The 18,797-nt window shown below is 40.5% G+C and overlaps 1 protein-coding gene and 1 long non-coding RNA gene across 2 annotated transcripts in view; both read right to left on the bottom strand.

Moving 5' to 3' along the window:
• LOC140847393 (kelch-like protein 4) overlaps positions 1–18,797 on the bottom strand; it is a 210,822-nt gene that overhangs the window by 191,773 nt on the left and 252 nt on the right. The window lies entirely within an intron of this gene.
• On the bottom strand, positions 1,637–18,754 carry LOC140847394 (uncharacterized). The gene is made up of 4 exons (XR_012127377.1): positions 18,475–18,754; positions 4,014–5,952; positions 2,560–3,923; positions 1,637–1,858 (listed from the first exon to the last, which is right to left on the bottom strand). It is a non-coding gene; the product is annotated as an uncharacterized lncRNA (long non-coding RNA).

Raw genomic sequence — 18,797 nt, forward strand, 5'->3', positions numbered from 1 at the left:
AAATATATATGACTTTCTGGTTTATATTACGTATATTACTTACAGAATTCGAGTGTTTATAGATTTGATCAGTATTCTAAAGAATGCTGAGAATTGCACTGATTAGGGTGGAAGATAATTAACTGAACAGATAAAAAGAATATATGTGCTTTTTAAACAAAGTTAACCACTGAGGAAATATTTTTAGAATGCTGGAATGCAGAAAGCAGGTTTTCTGCCAACATGGGATATAACTCTTTGATTTGGCCAATAGCTTTACCTGCTTAGGTAATTATACAGGAAGACAAATCCAGCAGAGTAGACTTTATTTTCTCCCCAGGTTTGGGGACTAAACACAAGCCATCAGTTGTATATTTGCTGACATTGGTGAGATGGGTGAAATTAGTTGGGAAATAGTATCGTATTGTATGTAATAAAAGTGGTCACGCTATATCTCAAAGTGAATTAGGTATTTGTGACCACATAATGTACTCATATTGTCCAATATATTTTAAAGCCTCCTTTAAAAACAGATGGCGTCAATTTGTTTATTGACTTTTGTTTTGTAAAGTAGTATTAAGTTTGCAATCCATGTTCACCCAGGCTGGCTCTATAGTAAGGCTAGTGAAAAAGCAGTTACTGATGTAATTACTAATGCAACTCCTCAACTATCTCAAAGTAGTTAAGTTTCCTTTTCTTATATGTTAAGTATATTGATTATTGATGTTGACATTGTAGCACAGTGTCCCGTACACAGCAGGTGTTTCATAAATATTTTTTTATACAGAGAAGCATATTGTAGTTAACATGCTACATTTGACCAGTTTCATATAATTGAGTCTCTCACTTACGATGCATTTCACTTAGGACATTGCAAACAATGCCATTTTCTACCTTAGTTGTATAGAATTTGTAATGGGAAGATTTCGGTGAATTTCTGGCTTGGTGACATCTCTTTCAAAACCATGCTAAGTCTTTAGAACAGCTGAGCCGGTTAATAGAGTGCTAATGGAGCCAAGGGTGTGTGCTTGATTCTTAACAGGACAAGCTGGCAGGCAACCCACAGAGGCAATCTATGTTGTGACCAGAGGCAGCACTCTGAATGTCTGCAGCAACTTCCACCATCAGATGAGCCATCACTGATCACAAATGGAATAGGCTTAGGCAGCAACCCCTCAGCAATGGAAAAGAAATGATTCTCAAGGGCCCAATTTGTTGCTTCCTCTGCAGGCCACAGATAATGTACCTCGAAGCTCTTGAAGCTTATCATTTAAGAAGCCTATAACCAAAAAGCTAAGTGGGAACACTTAAGTTGCTTCTTGTAAATCTCTTAATAATCAGTGCAAATATTCCATTCAAATTTGGGATCTGTTCAACACATTTGACATCTCAGACTCACCACTTTTCTTTTGCTAGCTTACAACTTGTTCCTGATATTCCCTACACTCACAGTATGGCAATACCAACGACTGATTAGCCTTGAGTGTCAGAAGTCTGAAGTAGCACAGGATCATTACTGTGGGTTGACATTTCAATTTTTACAAAAATCTTACTACATGGTGGCTAATTTCAGGGAATGAGGCTGTTCTGAATTTTCACTTAATGAATGAAAATGTATATTCAGTTTTGTATGTTCAGAAATGTATGTTCAGTTTTGACATATGTATAAATTCATGAAACCATCACCACAATCCAAGTAAACATTTCCATCACCTCCAGATTTTCCTTGTGCCCCCTATAGTTTATGTTAAAAGCTCACTCTACCTTCCGGTTAGCTATTTCTCTAATTTTTTTATGTTGTTCCTCAACTCTTGCTTCTCTTCTTATATCTTCTTTCTCTAATCTTTGCCCCAAGTAACATTTCCTTTGTCTTCCATTCCTAAGGAGCACAATGTTATACTAGTCAGCAGGGGATCTCTTTCATAGTCTTTAAAAAAAATATTTTGTCAATAAGCAAATTAGATCAAATCAAGGGCCTTAAAGAAATCAGGTCAACCATAATGAAAACCTTATATGGCTTTAGAATGGGCTTAAACGTACCGCTGTGTATTGGGAATATGTTGGTGGATGCAATGGAATGGCAAAAGCAAGAAATTATTTTGCTATTGGAAACTTAATTCAAGCATAAAACCTGGCTCCAAAGATGGACCTAAAAGGATTCTGGCAGGAGGGTTTTCCCTTATGGACTTGGGGGTTATCTCATATGTACTTTGTTGCCTTTAAATGCATTTTGACAGAGAAACTAAATAAATAGCCTAGTCTGAATTTTGAGAGAATGCAGGCATAATTACTTTTCACTAGAGTTAAATTCTAAAACTGTAAGAGCAGATGAGGTGTGACTGTTATGCAATGGACATATAATTTGTGGAATAAGTCTCATTATGTTAAGTAAAAGCTGTGGATTATAATAGTGATTAATGCTCAATAATGGCTTATGTTTTTAAAGTAGTATTTTTTAGTAGCAGTTTATTTTTTAACACCTGAAATAACTTCAGGTAATATGGTGGGACTGCTAAAAATGTTTACAAATAAAACCATACACAATTTCCCCATCAGTATTTAAAGTTTGGTGACTCTCACCTCTTCAGCTTGTCTATGGAGACTAAGTTTTCTTCCAATGTGGTTATAATGCCATCTTCCTTTATTCGGAGTTTGGTCTGTTTTTCTGCCATGTGGTCAACCTTCCTTAATTCCCTACTAATCAAGTCTAAATATCTAAGTGAAAGTGCAAACATAAGTGAAGGTAAACTAAGTGTTTCCCTCACGGGGATATTATCTATTTTCATATTCCCAAACCACCATATGGGCTGCTTTTTATTTTCTGAATTACAGGAAACATAGAGTTTTTAAGGGACCTAACCTGATCCACCACCTCACCATGCTGCACTCCTTTTAACTGGACTCTCTGTTATTGCGGCCGGGGCAGTGGCAAAACGTGGAACAGAGTGATGAAAAGCATTTTACACAGAGATTGTTCATAACTCAGACGAGTTTTGGGAACACGAGTTTTCAAAGACTGCTGAAATCAACTAAAGGACTGACTTCAAAAGAGAAGTAGATTTAAACTTCCTTTAAAAGTACACGGGTACTGGCTTCTTTGTAATTGCCAAGTCCTTGTATGAGCTCTCATGTACAGATAGGTCCGCAGACTGCCACTCGGGGACACTGGTAGATCAGTGTGTATTCTGGCGTATCACGGCATTAATCCATGGAATGTAAGAGTCCAGTGATGGGGACCTGGCTCTCACCCTTGGTAAAGGAGAAAGAGAAAGAACTATAACTCATCCCTTTGTCTCCCAGGGTATACACTTGACTTCTGCATGGTAACACTGAATGTGTGTGAGTAATAACTCAATGAACATTACAGTTGGTTGAGGATATCACCTGTTTATATCAGCATAAGATCAAGTTATAGCCACTCTCCCTTTTTGGCCTTGCAGTCATTTCCTTAAACTTAAGTTTGAAACATGATAAAAACACCTTCTTTCCCTCTGTTACTATGGGCTTGGGTTTTCCAAGCTCAGGGATTTTCACTTTGGATTTCTCCTTCAAATATCCATTTGGCTTACCTCTTGAGCTCCTAGTGACTCCAGTTTTTCAGGTAGAAACTCTCCTCCCTAGCCTTGGTACCAAGGTTCCCAGTCCCCGTTACCTCTTAATCTCCTTTCCTTCTTTTCTCTACATTGAAAACTCTAGGGGGTTAAATAGTGTCTAATACTTTTTCCATTCTGCTTTCAGTTTTTTCTAGTCCTTTTACACCTTTCTGGGGTAAACAATGTATCCACAAATGAGCTTTGGTCGTACGTGTGCTTGGTTAACAGCTCTTGATCTGAAGCTGCCTGTCTATTTTTCTGTAACAGCCATTGTTGGAAATATGCACTCTCACAATTGTCATAGCCTGCCTTGGTGTCAAACAACTTATTTCCTTGTTTTTCAATTGTTTTCTGAGAAGAGAAAAAAAGAATTGAAGTTTTACTCTTGGCCAGAAATACACCTGTCCTCAGATATGCCTTCTTATGGTGATGGCTTAGTACCTTCCTGGTAAACTTGGTACCTTTACAAATGGTTAATTCTGTTAACTTGCATTTAAGTCTAGAGTGGCTCCCTTTCAGGTAAGTGAAAATTTCTCTCTGTAAATGAAAAGAAAGGGTCTCATTTTTATCTCTTACAGATCTCCAGAGATCTTGTTACCTAAATATTTCTAGGTCAAAATATTACACGAAAAAATTCTGCAGAGGACCAAACCTTTCTTCCAAACCCTACATAAATACTTTCTTACAGGCCCCAAATAAAACAAATTTCGGTATTTAACTTACTTGTTCTCTTACATAGTTTCTTTAAAAGTCTAATTTTAAACTGGTCAGATACTCCCTGTACTTATTTAATTCCTTCAAGGTACAGATGACACATAAAAACAAAAACCAAAATGTAAATAAAAAGTTGTTACAATCGTAAAACTATCCAGAGAACAGTTATAAAACATTCATTTTAGTAACAAGTTTGGGGTCAAGGCTAATAATTGTACATTTTGGCAACTCTTTGGAAGGTAGTAGCTCCCTAACGTTGCTGTATCACCAGGAAATTTCTATCTAAATAACATTATTTCAATAATATGGTTTACATCATAATCAGGAATTTATATTTCCCCAACAAATTTCTTATTAAAACACCACTACAATGATGTTTAACCCCCAGAAGGATTTATTCTATCAAGCTGTATTGTGCTAGGTTTCCACATTCTCTCTAGTCTTCTCAAAGGGTATAGGAAATATTCCTTGACAGACATGCAGGGACATCATTACTTTTAAAGCCAGAGGAAAGGCACTACAAGACAGCTGGGAGAAAAATACATAGATAAAACAAATGTGTGCGTGTTTATATCTTTACACACTCAAATCATATGGTGCCTATCTTCTGCTGTTATCAAAACAGAAAGGTCAAGTGGGAACACACAGTTATTTAGAAACAACAGCTGCCTGATTTCTCTTTACTGAAATACTGAGTAATTAAAATTGAGTTTTCGATTAGGTTTCCTTTACTGGTCAACTAAAGTTGATACAGGGTCCCAGTGAGGTACAGAAACAAGTGTCTAACAAGTCCCTAGGTTTTTGCTGGTTAACAGGAAATAGGATTCAACCCACTTTATTACTGCTGGTGGTGTAGCCGCACTTCTTTCATCTCTGGACGGTGTTTCTTCACTTACAGTATGTTTTTGAACGTGGAGTGTGTAGGCTTTTATAGCTGATTTCCAAAAGTCGACAGTGAGGATCAGACAGGTTAAAATCATAAGAAGGTTGATAAAGCTGCCACCACAGAAATTCAGTAGTATTATATACATAAAATTGAATGAAATCACACTTTTAAACCTCCATTTTTTAAAATGATTAGGTTATTCATTGAAAATAAAACATGCCAGCAGAATCTGAAGTGAAAGATTACAGACAATGGACTGACCTGGGTAAGTCTAACTGCCTTTCTATTCCTCTCTCTCTCTCTCTCTCTTTTTTAAAACCAGAGCTGCCTTTAGGCTGGAGGTGGTAGCCTCAACCTCAGCCCAATACCTGAACATCGAGATGTGGCCCTAAGAGTTCCTGCTAGATAGGTAGGATGCTTCATATGTGGGTAGAGGGGCAGACAGCATGGGCACGATAGGGTTCTAGCTTTCATTTCCCACTTAAGAGCTTCCTTTGTAAGTTTCTGACCACTTGATTGATGCCAGCCTCTTGTCTCTCTTTCCCAAGGGACCTATCTCAGGAATCTGGCCTTGCTGACCACCAATATTTCCTTAAAAAAAGGCAAAAAAAGATATCCTTCTGGGCAATGATTTCATTTACAGTGAGACTAGACAGGAAGCCCATATCTTTCCTAGAAGGAAACAACCAACCAAAGGTGATGGCAATTGATACAATGCAGCAATTAGTGAATTGATTATTGCATTCCTCCTTTTAGATGTCTGTCGACTTTTGACCAGACCTATCAAGAAAGAAAAAAAATTCCATTTGTTAAGGCCAGGATAAGCTTTCTTATCATCAATTAAAATAACTGGATTCCCTGACCTGAAAAGTGTCTCTGTTAATCATCACTATTATATCACTATCACTATTATATCATCACCAGTGGAAGATCATAGGGTAGACTTTTAAAAGTATGCAAATTGTCCTTGACACCTAACAGGTTCTTTTCTTGAAAGCAAAATGTCTAAGTTAATTGGTAAAGTATTTATTATTAACTTTACCATAAAAACAATTTAAGGAGCTTTTCAAACAGTTGCTACCCAAGTATGGTATACTAACAAGCAAATTAATTTACAGATAAATTACCTGAGAATACATTTAATATCAAAATGTTGGAGTATGAGATGAGTTGTCAGGTTTGGACTGATGCATAGCTAAGGACAGGTAGCTTTGTTACATTTTAATATTATTGAAAATAAGAGAGAATGCTACAGTTTTGCTTCCACTTGCATTCAAAACAATCAGAAAGACCTTTAAATTCCCTGTTTCCATATGCTCTGCTAAAGTGGTCTGAAGTTCAGGAAGCAGCAAGGTGAGGTGAAGGAGCATGGCCTAAGAGTCAGGAGACAGGGGTTCTGGTCTGAATTCTGGTACTGTCTACCTGTGACCTTAGATAAATCTTGGCTTTACCTCATAAGGTAGTCATGAGTTAAAAAAAAAACAAAAAACTAAAAGTATAAATATAAAGTCTTAGTTCCTTGAGGAGATCCTGCTAAAACACAGAGGATCCCACAAAGTTAGCCTTCAAAGGAATTGAGTGAAGTGTCTGATCATGATCAAATGCATACATTTTGGAGGATTCAATATAATAAAGTAAAGAATCAGTGCAATTAAACATGGAAAAAATCTGGAAATTATAGGTAGGTAACACATGAATAACAGAGGTACAGAATAGCAATGTGGCAAATAGAAGATAGTTGAGGAAGAAACCAACAGAGAGGGCTGAAGTTACACACTAAGGAGTATTATTACTTGTAGTGGAAAAGGTTTTGAGTATGTTTAAGGAAAGCTAATTTATGGGAGTGTGACTCCGTCAATTTCTGTGAGGTTGGCATATATTTAGTAGAACATATTGGTTTTCAAAGGATAAGTTATATTGCTTTCCAGCAATACACATTTAAAAGTACATATTAGACAAGTATCAGAAATACTAAAGGAGTCCCTGCCCATCCTTGATGACACTCTAGATAGTGGAAGGATAAGGATGTCAGAATAATTCCTGTAGAACCCTTTGCTATAGTGATCAAAGCACACAACCACAAAGTTCTCTCTGCACTTCCTTCAGGCTTGGCCTGGAAGCTAAGGACAGGGAGGGAGTGTTAGGTAGAGCACTTACAATGTATAACAATATGAGTGCTGTACACTAAGTCCCTAGCAGTACTGACTCAGTGCTGAGTGAGAGTGTGCAGACCAAGGTCAATTAAATTTTAAGGGAAGATGAGATAATTGGGGGTTGTGACACTTGGGAAAGGCTTCACATAACAGCTCTTCAGAGATGGCTCAAACCAAAGGTCAGGAAGGAGAGGAGGAGAGTACATGCCAGTGAGACAGGGACCCTTGATGTAGTCAGAGTAGGGTGAGGGCCTCCAGAGGGGGAAAGGCTAGATATCTGCAGTCAGAGCAATGTAACTACATGCAAAGAACCCCCCGCACACACACACACACACACACACACACTAAAACTCTATGTTGAACATTAAGCTCTAGAATCATTCTTCAGTGAGATCAGTTAATATTCCCCAGATAAAGAAGAGTAGCACATGTTTTATTATCCTAATCATTTGTAACCATGTGTAAGATTCACTTTAGCATACTAAAAGGCCCAGGCCTATGTGCCGTCTTTCCTCCTTCACATCTGAGGAGGTGATTTTGCACACTGAGCAACTAACTGAGCGTGTAGACCCAGCTATAGATGTGATGTTGTTAATGGCAGGAAGAATTCCATCTTAAAAGATTGCATTTTGAGGGCGGAGCCAGGATGGCGGCATGAGTAGAGCAGTGGAAATCTCCTCCCAAAAACACATAGAGCTATGAAAATATAACAAAGAAAAATCTTCCTAAAATAGAGACCACAGGACACAGGACAACATCCAGACCACATCCACACCTGCAAGAACCCAGCGCCTTGCGAAGGGGGTAAGATACAAGCCCCGGCCCGGCGGGACCCGAGCGCCCCTCCCCCCGGCTCCCGGCGGGTGGAAAGAAACCGGAGCGGTTTTTTGGGTTTTTTTTGGCGAGTGCTTTTTGGAAGCCTTAAAGGGACGGGCCCCCATTGCTAGGGAGGCAGGGTGGCGGGACCGGTGAGCAGGTGCCTGGGACTAGCGCCTGAGGACAAAGAATATCCCGCATTTCTCCCTGTGGGACCAGCGGGCGGGTGCCTGAGACCGGCGCCTGAGGATGGAGGAAATTGCGCGTTTTTCCCCTTTTTTTTTCTCTTTTTGGCGAGCGCTTTTTGGAAGCCTTAAAGGGACAGGGACCCCGGTGCTAGGGAGGCAGGGTGGCGGGACTGGTGAGCGGGTGCCTGGGACCGGCGCCTGAGGACAAAGAATATCCCACGTTTTTCCCTGCGGGACCGGTGAGCGGGTGCCTCAGACCGGCACTTGAGGACAGAGGAAATCGCGTGTTTTTCCCCTTTTTTTTTCTCTTTTCTGCAAGTGCTTTTTGGAAGCCTAAAAGGGACAGGGACCCCGGTGCTACGGAGGCAGAGCAGCGGGACTGGTGAGCGGGTGCCTGGGACCGGCACCTGAGGACAAAGAATATCCCGCGTTTTTCCCTGTGGGACCGGTGGGTGGGTGCCTGAGACTGGCACCTGAGGACGGAGGAAATCGCGCATTTTTCCCCTTTTTTTCTCTCTTTCTGGCGAGTGCTTTTTGGAAGCCTTAAAGGGACAGGGACCCCGGTGCTAGGGAGGCAGGGCGGCGGGACTGGTGAGCGGGTGCCTGGGACCAGCGCCTGAGGACAAAGAATATCGAGCGTTCCTTCCCTGCGGGACCGGTGGGTGGGTGCTTTTTGGAAGCCTTGAAAGGACAGGGACCCTGGTGCTAGGGAGACAGGGCAGCAGGACCAGTGAGCGGGTGCCTGGGACCGGCACCTGAGGACAAAAAAAAAAAAAAAAAAAAAGAAAATCGCGTGTTTTTTCCTTTTTTTTTTTTCTTTCTGTTCCCTCTCTCATTGTTCCTGTTGTTGTTTTGGTTTGGAGAGTGCTTTTTGGAAGTCTTAAAGGGGCAGGACAGGTCACTTAGACCAGAGGCAGGGAATCTGGGATCTCTGGGCACTCTAACCCCCTGGGCAGCAGGGAGCACAGAGGCCCCTTACGGAGATAAATAGCCTCCCGGCAGCTCCCCCTCCAACGGGGCTCCACCATTTTGGAGGAAGAGCCCCAGCCAGGCCAAGCCCACAGAAACAGCGGAGATAAACCCCAAAGCAACTGGGCAGGAAGCAGAAGTCCTGTCTGCGCACAGCTGCCCAGCACAAGCCACTAGAGGTCGCTATTCTCCCAGGAAAAGGCCACAAACCAACAAGAAAGGAAGCTCTTCCAGCGGTCACTTGTACCAGCTCTGCAAACTATCTCTATCACCATGAAAAGGCAAAACTACAGGCAGACAAAGATCACAGAGACAACACCTGAGAAGGAGACGAACCTAACTAGTCCTCCTGAAAAAGAATTCAAAATAAAAATCATGAACATGCTGACAGAGATGCAGAGAAAAATGCAAGAGCAATGGGATGAGATGCAGAGAAAAATGCAAGAGCAGTGGGATGAGATGCAGAGAAAAATGCAAGAGCAGTGGGATGAAGTCCGGAAGGAGATCACAGATGTCAGGAAAGAGATCACAGAAGTGAAACAATCCCTGGAAGGATTTATAAGCAGAATGGATAAGATGCAAGAGGCCATTGAAGGAATAGAAGCCAGAGAACAGGAACGTATAGAAGCTGACATAGAGAGAGATAAAAGGATCTCCAGGAATGAAACAACACTAAGAGAAATATGTGACCAATACAAAAGGAATAATATTCGTATTATAGGGGTACCAGAAGAAGAAGAAAGAGGAAAAGGGATAGAAAGTGTCTTTGAAGAAATAATTGCTGAAAACTTCCCCAAACTGGGGGAGGAAATAATCAAACAGACCATGGAATTACACAGAACCCCCAACAGAAAGGATCCAAGGAGGACAACACCAAGACACATAGTAATTAAAATGGCAAGGATCAAGGACAAGGAAAGAGTTTTAAAGGCAGCTAGAGAGAAAATGGTCACCTATAAAGGAAAACCAATCAGGCTAACATCAGATTTCTCAACAGAAACCCTACAGGCCAGAAGAGAATGGCATGATATACTTAATGCAATGAAACAGAAGGGCCTTGAACCAAGGATACTGTATCCAGCACGACTATCATTTAAATATGATGGTGGGATTAAACAATTCCCAGACAAGCAAAAGCTGAGGGAATTTGCTACCCACAAACCACCTCTACAGGGCATCCTACAGGGACTGCTCTAGATGGGAGCACTCCTAAAAAGAGCATAGAACAAAACACACAACATATGAAGAATGGAGGAGGAGGAATAAGAAGGGAGAGAAGAAAAGAATCTCCAGACAGTGTATATAACAGCTCAATAAGCGAGCTAAGTTAGGCAGTAAGATACTAAAGAAGCTAACCTTGAACCTTTGGTAACCACGAATCTAAAGCCTGCAATGGCAATAAGTACATATCTCTCAATAGTCACCCTAAATGTAAATGGACTTAATGTACCAAACAAAAGACATAGAGTAATAGAATGGATAAAAAAGCAAGACCTATCTATATGCTGCTTATAAGAAACTCACCTTAAACCCAAAGATAAGCATAGACTAAAAGTCAAGGGATGGAAAAACATATTTCAGGCAAACAACAGTGAGAAGAAAGCAGGGGTTGCAGTACTAATATCAGACAAAATAGACTTCAAAACAAAGAAAGTAACAAGAGATAAAGAAGGCCACTACATAATGATAAAGGGCTCAGTCCAACAAGAGGATATAACCATTCTAAATATATATGCACCCAATACAGGAGCACCAGCATATGTGAAGCAAATACTAACAGAACTAAAGAGGGAAATAGACTGCAATGCATTCATTTTAGGAGACTTCAACACACCACTCACCCAGAAGGATAGATCCACCGGGCAGAAAATAAGTAAGGACACAGAGGCACTGAACAACACACTAGAACAGATGGACCTAATAGACATCTATAGAACTCTACATCCAAAAGCAACAGGATACACATTCTTCTCAAGTGCACATGGAACATTCTCCAGAATAGACCACATACTAGCTCACAAAAAGAGCCTCAGTAAATTCCAAAATATTGAAATTCTACCAACCAATTTTTCAGACCACAAAGGTATGAAAGTAGAAATAAATTCTACAAAGAAAACAAAAAGGCTCACAAACACATGGAGGCTTAACAACATGCTACTAAATAATCAATGGATCAATGAACAAATCAAAATAGAGATCAAGGAATATATAGAAACAAATGACAACAACAACACTAAGCCCCAACTTCTGTGGGATGCAGTGAAAGCAGTCTTAAGAGGAAAGTATATAGCAATCCAGGCACAATTGAAGAAGGAAGAACAATCCCAAATGAATAGTCTAACATCACAATTATTAAAACTGGAAAAAGAAGAACAAAGGAGGCCTAAAGTCAGCAGAAGGAGGGACATAATAAAGATCAGAGAAGAAATAAACAAAATTGAGAAGAATAAAACAATAGCAAAAATCAACAAAACCAAGAGCTGGTTCTTTGAGAAAATAAACAAAATAGATAAGCCTCTAGCCCAACTTATTAAGAGAAAAAGAGAGTCAACACAAATCAACATAATCAGAAATGAGAATGGAAAAATCACGACAGACTCCACAGAAATACAAAGAATTATTAAAGACTACTATGAAAACCTATATGCCAACAAGCTGGAAAACCTAGAAGAAATGGACAACTTCCTAGAAAAATACAACCTCCCAAGACTGACCAAGGAAGAAACACAAAAGTTAAACAAACCAATTACAAGCAAAGAAATTGAAACAGTAATCAAAAAACTACCCAAGAACAAAACCTTGGGGCCGGACTGATTTACCTCAGAATTTTATCAGACACACAGAGAAGACATAATACCCATTCTCCTTAAAGTGTTCCACAAAATAGAAGAAGAGGGAATACTCCCAAACTCATTCTATGAGGCCAACATCACCCTAATACCAAAACCAGGCAAACACCCCACCAAAAAAGAAAATTACAGACCAATATCCCTGATGAATGTAGATGCAAAAATACTCAATAAAATATTAGCAAACAGAATTCAACAGTATATCAAAAGGATCATACACCATGACCAAGTGGGGTTCATCCCAGGGATGCAAGGATGGTACAACATTCGAAAATCCATCAACATCATCGACCACATCAACAAAAAGAAAGATAAAAACCACATGATCATCTCCATAGATGTGGAAAAAGCATTTGACAAAATTCAACATCCATTCATGATAAAAACTCTCAGCAAAATGGGAATAGAGGGCAAGTACGTCAACATAATAAAGGCCATATATGATAAACCCACAGCCAGCATTATACTGAACAGCGAGAAGCTGAAAGCATTTCCACTGAGATCGGGAACCAGACAGGGATGCCCACTCTCCCCACTGTTATTTAACATAGTACTGGAGGTCCTAGCCACGGCAATCAGACAAAACAAAGAAATACAAGGAATCCAGATTGGTAAAGAAGAAGTTAAACTGTCACTATTTGCAGATGATATGATACTGTACATAAAAAACCCTAAAGACTCCACTCCAAAACTACTAGAACTGATATCGGAATACAGCAAAGTTGCAGGATACAAAATTAACACACAGAAATCTGTAGCTTTCCTATACACTAACAACGAGTCAATAGAAAGAGAAATCAGGAAAACAATTCCATTCACCATTGCATCGAAAAGAATAAAATACCTAGGAATAAACCTAACCAAAGAAGTGAAAGACTTATACTCTGAAAACTACAAGTCACTCTTAGGAGAAATTAAAGGGGACACTAATAAATGGAAACTCATCCCATGCTCATGGCTAGGAAGAATTAATATCGAGAAAATGGCCATCCTGCCCAAAGCAATATACAGATTTGATGCAATCCCTCTCAAATTACCAGCAACATTCTTCAATGAATTGGAACAAATAATTCAAAAATTCATATGGAAACACCAAAGACCACGAATAGCCAAAGCAATCCTGAAAAAGAAGAATAAAGTAGGGGGGATCTCACTCCCCAACTTCAAGCTCTACTACAAAGCCACAGTAACCAAGACAGTTTGGTACTGGCACAAGAACAGAGCCACAGACCAGTGGAACAGATTAGAGACCCCAGAAATTAACCCAAACATATATGGTCAATTAATATTTGATAAAGGAGCCAAGGACATACAATGGCAAAATGACAGTCTCTTCAACAGATGGTGCTGGCAAAACTGGACAGCTACATGTAGGAGAATGAAACTGGACCATTGTCTAACCCCATATACAAAGGTAAACTCAAAATGGATCAAAGACCTGAATGTAAGTCATGAAACCATTAAACTCTTGGAAAAAAACATAGGCAAAAACCTCTTAGACATAAACATGAGTGATCACTTCTTGAACATATCTCACCGGGCAAGGAAAACCACAGCAAAAATGAGCAAGTGGGACTACATTAAGCTGAAAAGCTTCTGCACAGCGAAAGACACCATCAATAGAACAAAAAGGAACCCTACAGTATAGGAGAATATATTTGAAAATGACAGATCCGATAAAGGCTTGACGTCCAGAATATATAAAGAGCTCACACGCCTCGACAAACAAAAAACAAATAACCCAATTAAAAAATGGGCAGAGGAACTGAACAGACAGTTCTCCAAAAAAGAAATACAGATGGCCAAGAGACACATGAAAAGATGCTCCACATCGCTAATTATCAGAGAAATGCAAATTAAAACTACAATGAGGTATCACCTCACACCAGTAAGGATAGCTGCCATCCAAAAGACAAACAACAACAAATGTTGGTGAGGCTGTGGAGAAAGGGGAACCCTCCTACACTGCTGGTGGGAATGTAAATTAGTTCAACCATTGTGGAAAGCAGTATGGAGGTTCATCAAAATGCTCAAAACAGACCTACCATTTGACCCAGGAATTCCACTCCTAGGAATTTACCCTAAGAACGCAGCAATCAAGTTTGAGAAAGACAGATGCACTCCTATGTTTATCGCAGCACTATTTACAATAGCCAAGAATTGGAAGCAACCTAAATGTCCATCGGTAGATGAATGGATAAAGAAGATGTGGTACATATACACAATGGAATACTACTCAGCCATAAGAAGTGGAAAAATCCAACCATTTGCAGCAACATGGATGGAGCTGGAGAGTATTATGCTCAGTGAAATAAGCCAAGCGGAGAAAGAGAAATACCAAATGATTTCACTCATCTGAGGAGTATAGGAACAAAGGAAAAACTGAAGGAACAAAACAGCAGCAGAATTACAGAACCCAAAAATGGACTAACAGGTACCAAAGGGAAAGGAACTGGGGAGGATGGGTGGGCAGGGAGGGATAAGTGGGGGGAAGAAGAAGGGAGGTATTAAGATTAGCATGCATGGGGGGGAGGGAGAAAGGGGAGGGTGGGCTGCACAACACAGAGAGGACAAGTAGTGACTCTACAACATTTTGCTAAGCTGATGGACAGTAACCGTAATGTGGTTGTTAGGGGGGACCTGATATAGGGGAGAGCATAGTAAACATAGTATTCTTCATGTAAGTGTAGATTAAAAATTTAAAAAAAAAAAAAGAAAGAAAGAAAGAAAAAAAGGGGGATTACTCCTTAACAGGATAAAACTATTGGTAAATCAAAGATCAACGCATGCTTTAAATATCCTTAATGTTGATCACTTAAAGGGTGTCAGATGATCAGCTATGGAGGTACTCTTTTCTGATAATATTCCTTTCTCTTAATTAAAAAAAAAAAAAAAAAGCAGTTACTGTGTGCTGACCTCCAATGAGTTCTGCACAGTGGTATAGAGGGCATATCAAAGTGTGGGCAAAGGGTCTGTTTGTTTCTACGCAGAAGATCAAGGCCTAGCTTGGATACCCAGAAAATGAACTAAGATACGATATGAGGAGGAGCTTCTGGCATCAGCACTCTCTGGAGGACTTGTGCCAGGGGATGATCATCAAAAAGCCTCCACAGGGATCCGGACGATGCTGCGGTTGTGGCTGCATCCAGCCCACCGTCTCCTGGACTTGCCATAAGAATGAGGAGGGAGATGTCTAGGCTGGCATGTGCATACAGTCAGACAACAAATTTGACCGGATCTGTACTGTTGGAACTCACCCAGGAGTTGGGAGGGGTGCAAGTTGTAGCACTCCAAAATCTCATGACTATAGACTATCTATGGTTAAAAGAACATATGGGATGTGAACAGATCCCAGAAATGGGCTGCTTTAATTTGTCTGATGGTTCAAGTACAGTTGGACAATATCCATCATATCATAGATAAATTTTCACAAATGCCTAGGGTGCCTAAATGGTTTTCTTGGCTTCACTGGAGATGGATGGTAATTATAGATTTGCTTTGTTTATGTCACCGTATTCCTATTATGTTAATATGTGTGTGCAAATTAGTTAGTAGTTTAAAACCTATACATACTTAAGGTACTGTACAAGAAGATATGTCAAAGAAATAATCAATCCTCCCATGTTTCCTTCATATGCTACATCTATAGCTTTTCTTCTTCCTTCCTAATTACAACCCTTAAATAGAATTCGTGCCTCATATCGAATTTACCGAGTATCATAATTCCTCCAGGTGGTAAAGATACCTCGAGACAAGTGCTGGGCATAGAAGCCACAGGGCACAAATCTGCAAAGAAGTAAAAAGCTAACCTTTGCAAACAATATGGCTTCTCTCTCACTTACCAACTTTACATTTCCCTGTATGGCCCCGGAAAATGACTGGTTAGCCAGAGACGGGTAAGATTCCTCAAGGGAGGAACAACCTAAGACAGGCACAGTCGCAGGGGGGCCATCAGGTGAGAATTTGGGGATCAACAGAGGTGAGGCTCAGAACCTCACCCCCCCTGCTTTGAGAGAAATCTTCTGCATCCGTGGATGTCTTGCTGCCCTTGTCTAGCCTGGATTAATACTTAGTCCATAGGCACACACCTGATCATCTGATCATCTACGTTTGCCTTCTTACAGCACTAAACTATGTTTTCTACCTTTATCTTGCATCTACCTACCACTTCAGCATTTTATTAAAAATAAAAATAATAATAATAATAGGAGAAATGTGGGATCAACATATAAATCAAGTACAAAAATCAAACGAATATTCATATTTGACCTGATTGTTTATAGGTCATATTGCATGATCAAAACCGAAAGTCTCTGTGATGAATAACCTTGTACTGTTCACCATGTAAGAATTTATTCACTATGTAAGAATTCGTTCACCATGTAAGAACTTGTTCGTTATGCTTCAGAAGATTGGAGACTAACGAGAATTAGGCTTCAGATGGATTAATGATTGTACATTGAGTGTTGACCCCCCTATACTGAATTTTATTGTTGTTAACAACCATGTGATCAATAAATATGAGAGATGCCCTCTCAAAAAAAAATAATAAATAAATAAATAAATAAATAAATAAATAAATAAATAATTAAAATTAAAATTAAAAAAAAAAGATTGCATTTTAACACCCAGGAAGTTTAAGAGGCAGGATTCTTTAGCGAATAGACAATACATCAGCCCACCTTGGGGGCTGGGCAGGCAGCCTTTTGATATGCTCCCAGACCAAGATGCCAGTATCCCAGAAAGAAATCAAGGCAGGAAATTCCTATTTTTAATATTCAAGGACCACTTAATAAGTCCACACCCCTAAGCTTTTTCTCACGTTCCCAAATAGCCTCAACTGCCTATAAAACCCCTAGACAACACACCACCACGGACACTCTTGTCCCCTCCTGGCACGAGCCGGGAGCTCTGGCCTTTCACTTTATCTCTAAATAAGAGCCTGTACCTTGCTCTCCTACCTTGAGTGTTTGTGAAGCTCACTCTTTGGCTTCATGAACAAGAATCCCGGCATCATGAGGTTTCTGGAGCCAGAAGGGCAAAGGCACAGAAGTAGGAATTAGTATATTTTGTGTGGCTAGGCAGAAAAGACCCCAGTCTCCCAGGGTTAGAGACAAGGCTGAATTAAGTGGCTGAGGCATATCACAGGGCCATCTATCATTAAAGTGAGGTTCAGACACTAAATACTTCAACTCATTTAACTTCACTTGGTGTGCGAAATTGAAGCTGACTCCGAAGCAAAATCATAGTAGTGTTGATGTCGGGGTTCTTGTTTGCGGAGCCGAATTATGAGCTTCACAAACAGTCAAGGTAGGAGAGCAAGGTACAGGCTTTTATTTAGAGATAACAGTGAAAGGACAAAGCTCCAGGCTCACGCCAGGAGGGGACAAGAGAGTCCGTAGTGGTGCGTTGTCTGCGGGGTTTTATAGGTAGCTGAGGACTTTTTGGAGAACATGAAAAAACCTTAGGGGTGTGGACTTGTTAAGTGGTCCCTGAATATTTAGAATTAACTTAACACAAGCAACTTCTGAGATACCAGCATCTTGGGTCTGGGGGCATGTGAAACAAGGCCACCTGCTCAGCCCCCAAGGTGGGCTGAGGTATTGTTTGCTAAAGAGTAAGTTAAGAATTTCTAACGTCTAAACTTCTTGGGTATTAAAATGCAATCTTATCTTTAAGGTGGAATTCTTCCTGCCTTTTACTGTGTTGTTTATGCCTGGGCTTACTTGCTAAATCAGTTGCCCAGTTTGCAAAAATCACTTCATCAGATCTGAAGGAGGAAAAACAGCACATAAGCCTGGGCCTTTTAGTATGCTAAAGTGAATCTTACACATGATTATAAATGGTTAGCATAATAAAACTTGTGCTACTCTTCTTTATCTGGGGAACATTAACTGATTTCACTGAAGAATGATTCTAGACCTCAATGTTTAACATAGAGGTTTAGTAGGGGGGTTTCCTTGCATGTAGTTACATTGCTCTGACTGCAAATACCCCGCCCTGCCCCCTCCGAAAGCCCTCACCCTACTCTGACTACATCCACTGTCCCTGTCTCAGTGTTTCCAGTTTAATAGGAAACTGAAAAGGGTAAAGAAAATCATTTGGGCACTATCAAAACTTAGTTTACCTTTTCACTTATATTTGTAGCATAGAACACATTATTGCTTCCTGGGGTAACAGGCAGTTTGACCACAAGAGTAAGATCCAATAGATCAGCTGCTCCGACCTCTGGAGTGGGTTTTTTTTTGCGAGCTCTGTCAAATACAATTAGAAGTTTGTCTGTTTGCCCCCTAGAATTACCCTTTGAGTTCAGACCAGTCTACTCACCCTTCAGTGGGCTAATACGTATCTCCAAGTAAACCAAAGAATCACACACTCTAGGTTCAAAGAACCCTCTCCGCCGACAACCGGGAAGACCTCCCAGCTTTCCCGGGGCACCAGCCCTACCTCCGGGCCTCCCCACGACCAATCCTTGCCAGAGGCAGCTCTGGCTACTACCGTCTGCTCGGAACGGAGCCAGAAAGTCAGAAGCTAGGTCGCCCAGGACCCCCGTCTTTCTCCTGAGCTCTGCTGAGGTCCCCGCCCCTTCCGTCGGCACGCACTCCCAAGACCCCGCCCACAGCTCAGGAGGAGGAGGGCGAGGACGGCCG

The sequence above is a fragment of the Manis javanica genome, chromosome X (assembly GCF_040802235.1).
Source record: "Manis javanica isolate MJ-LG chromosome X, MJ_LKY, whole genome shotgun sequence".
Lineage (NCBI taxonomy): Eukaryota > Metazoa > Chordata > Mammalia > Pholidota > Manidae > Manis > Manis javanica.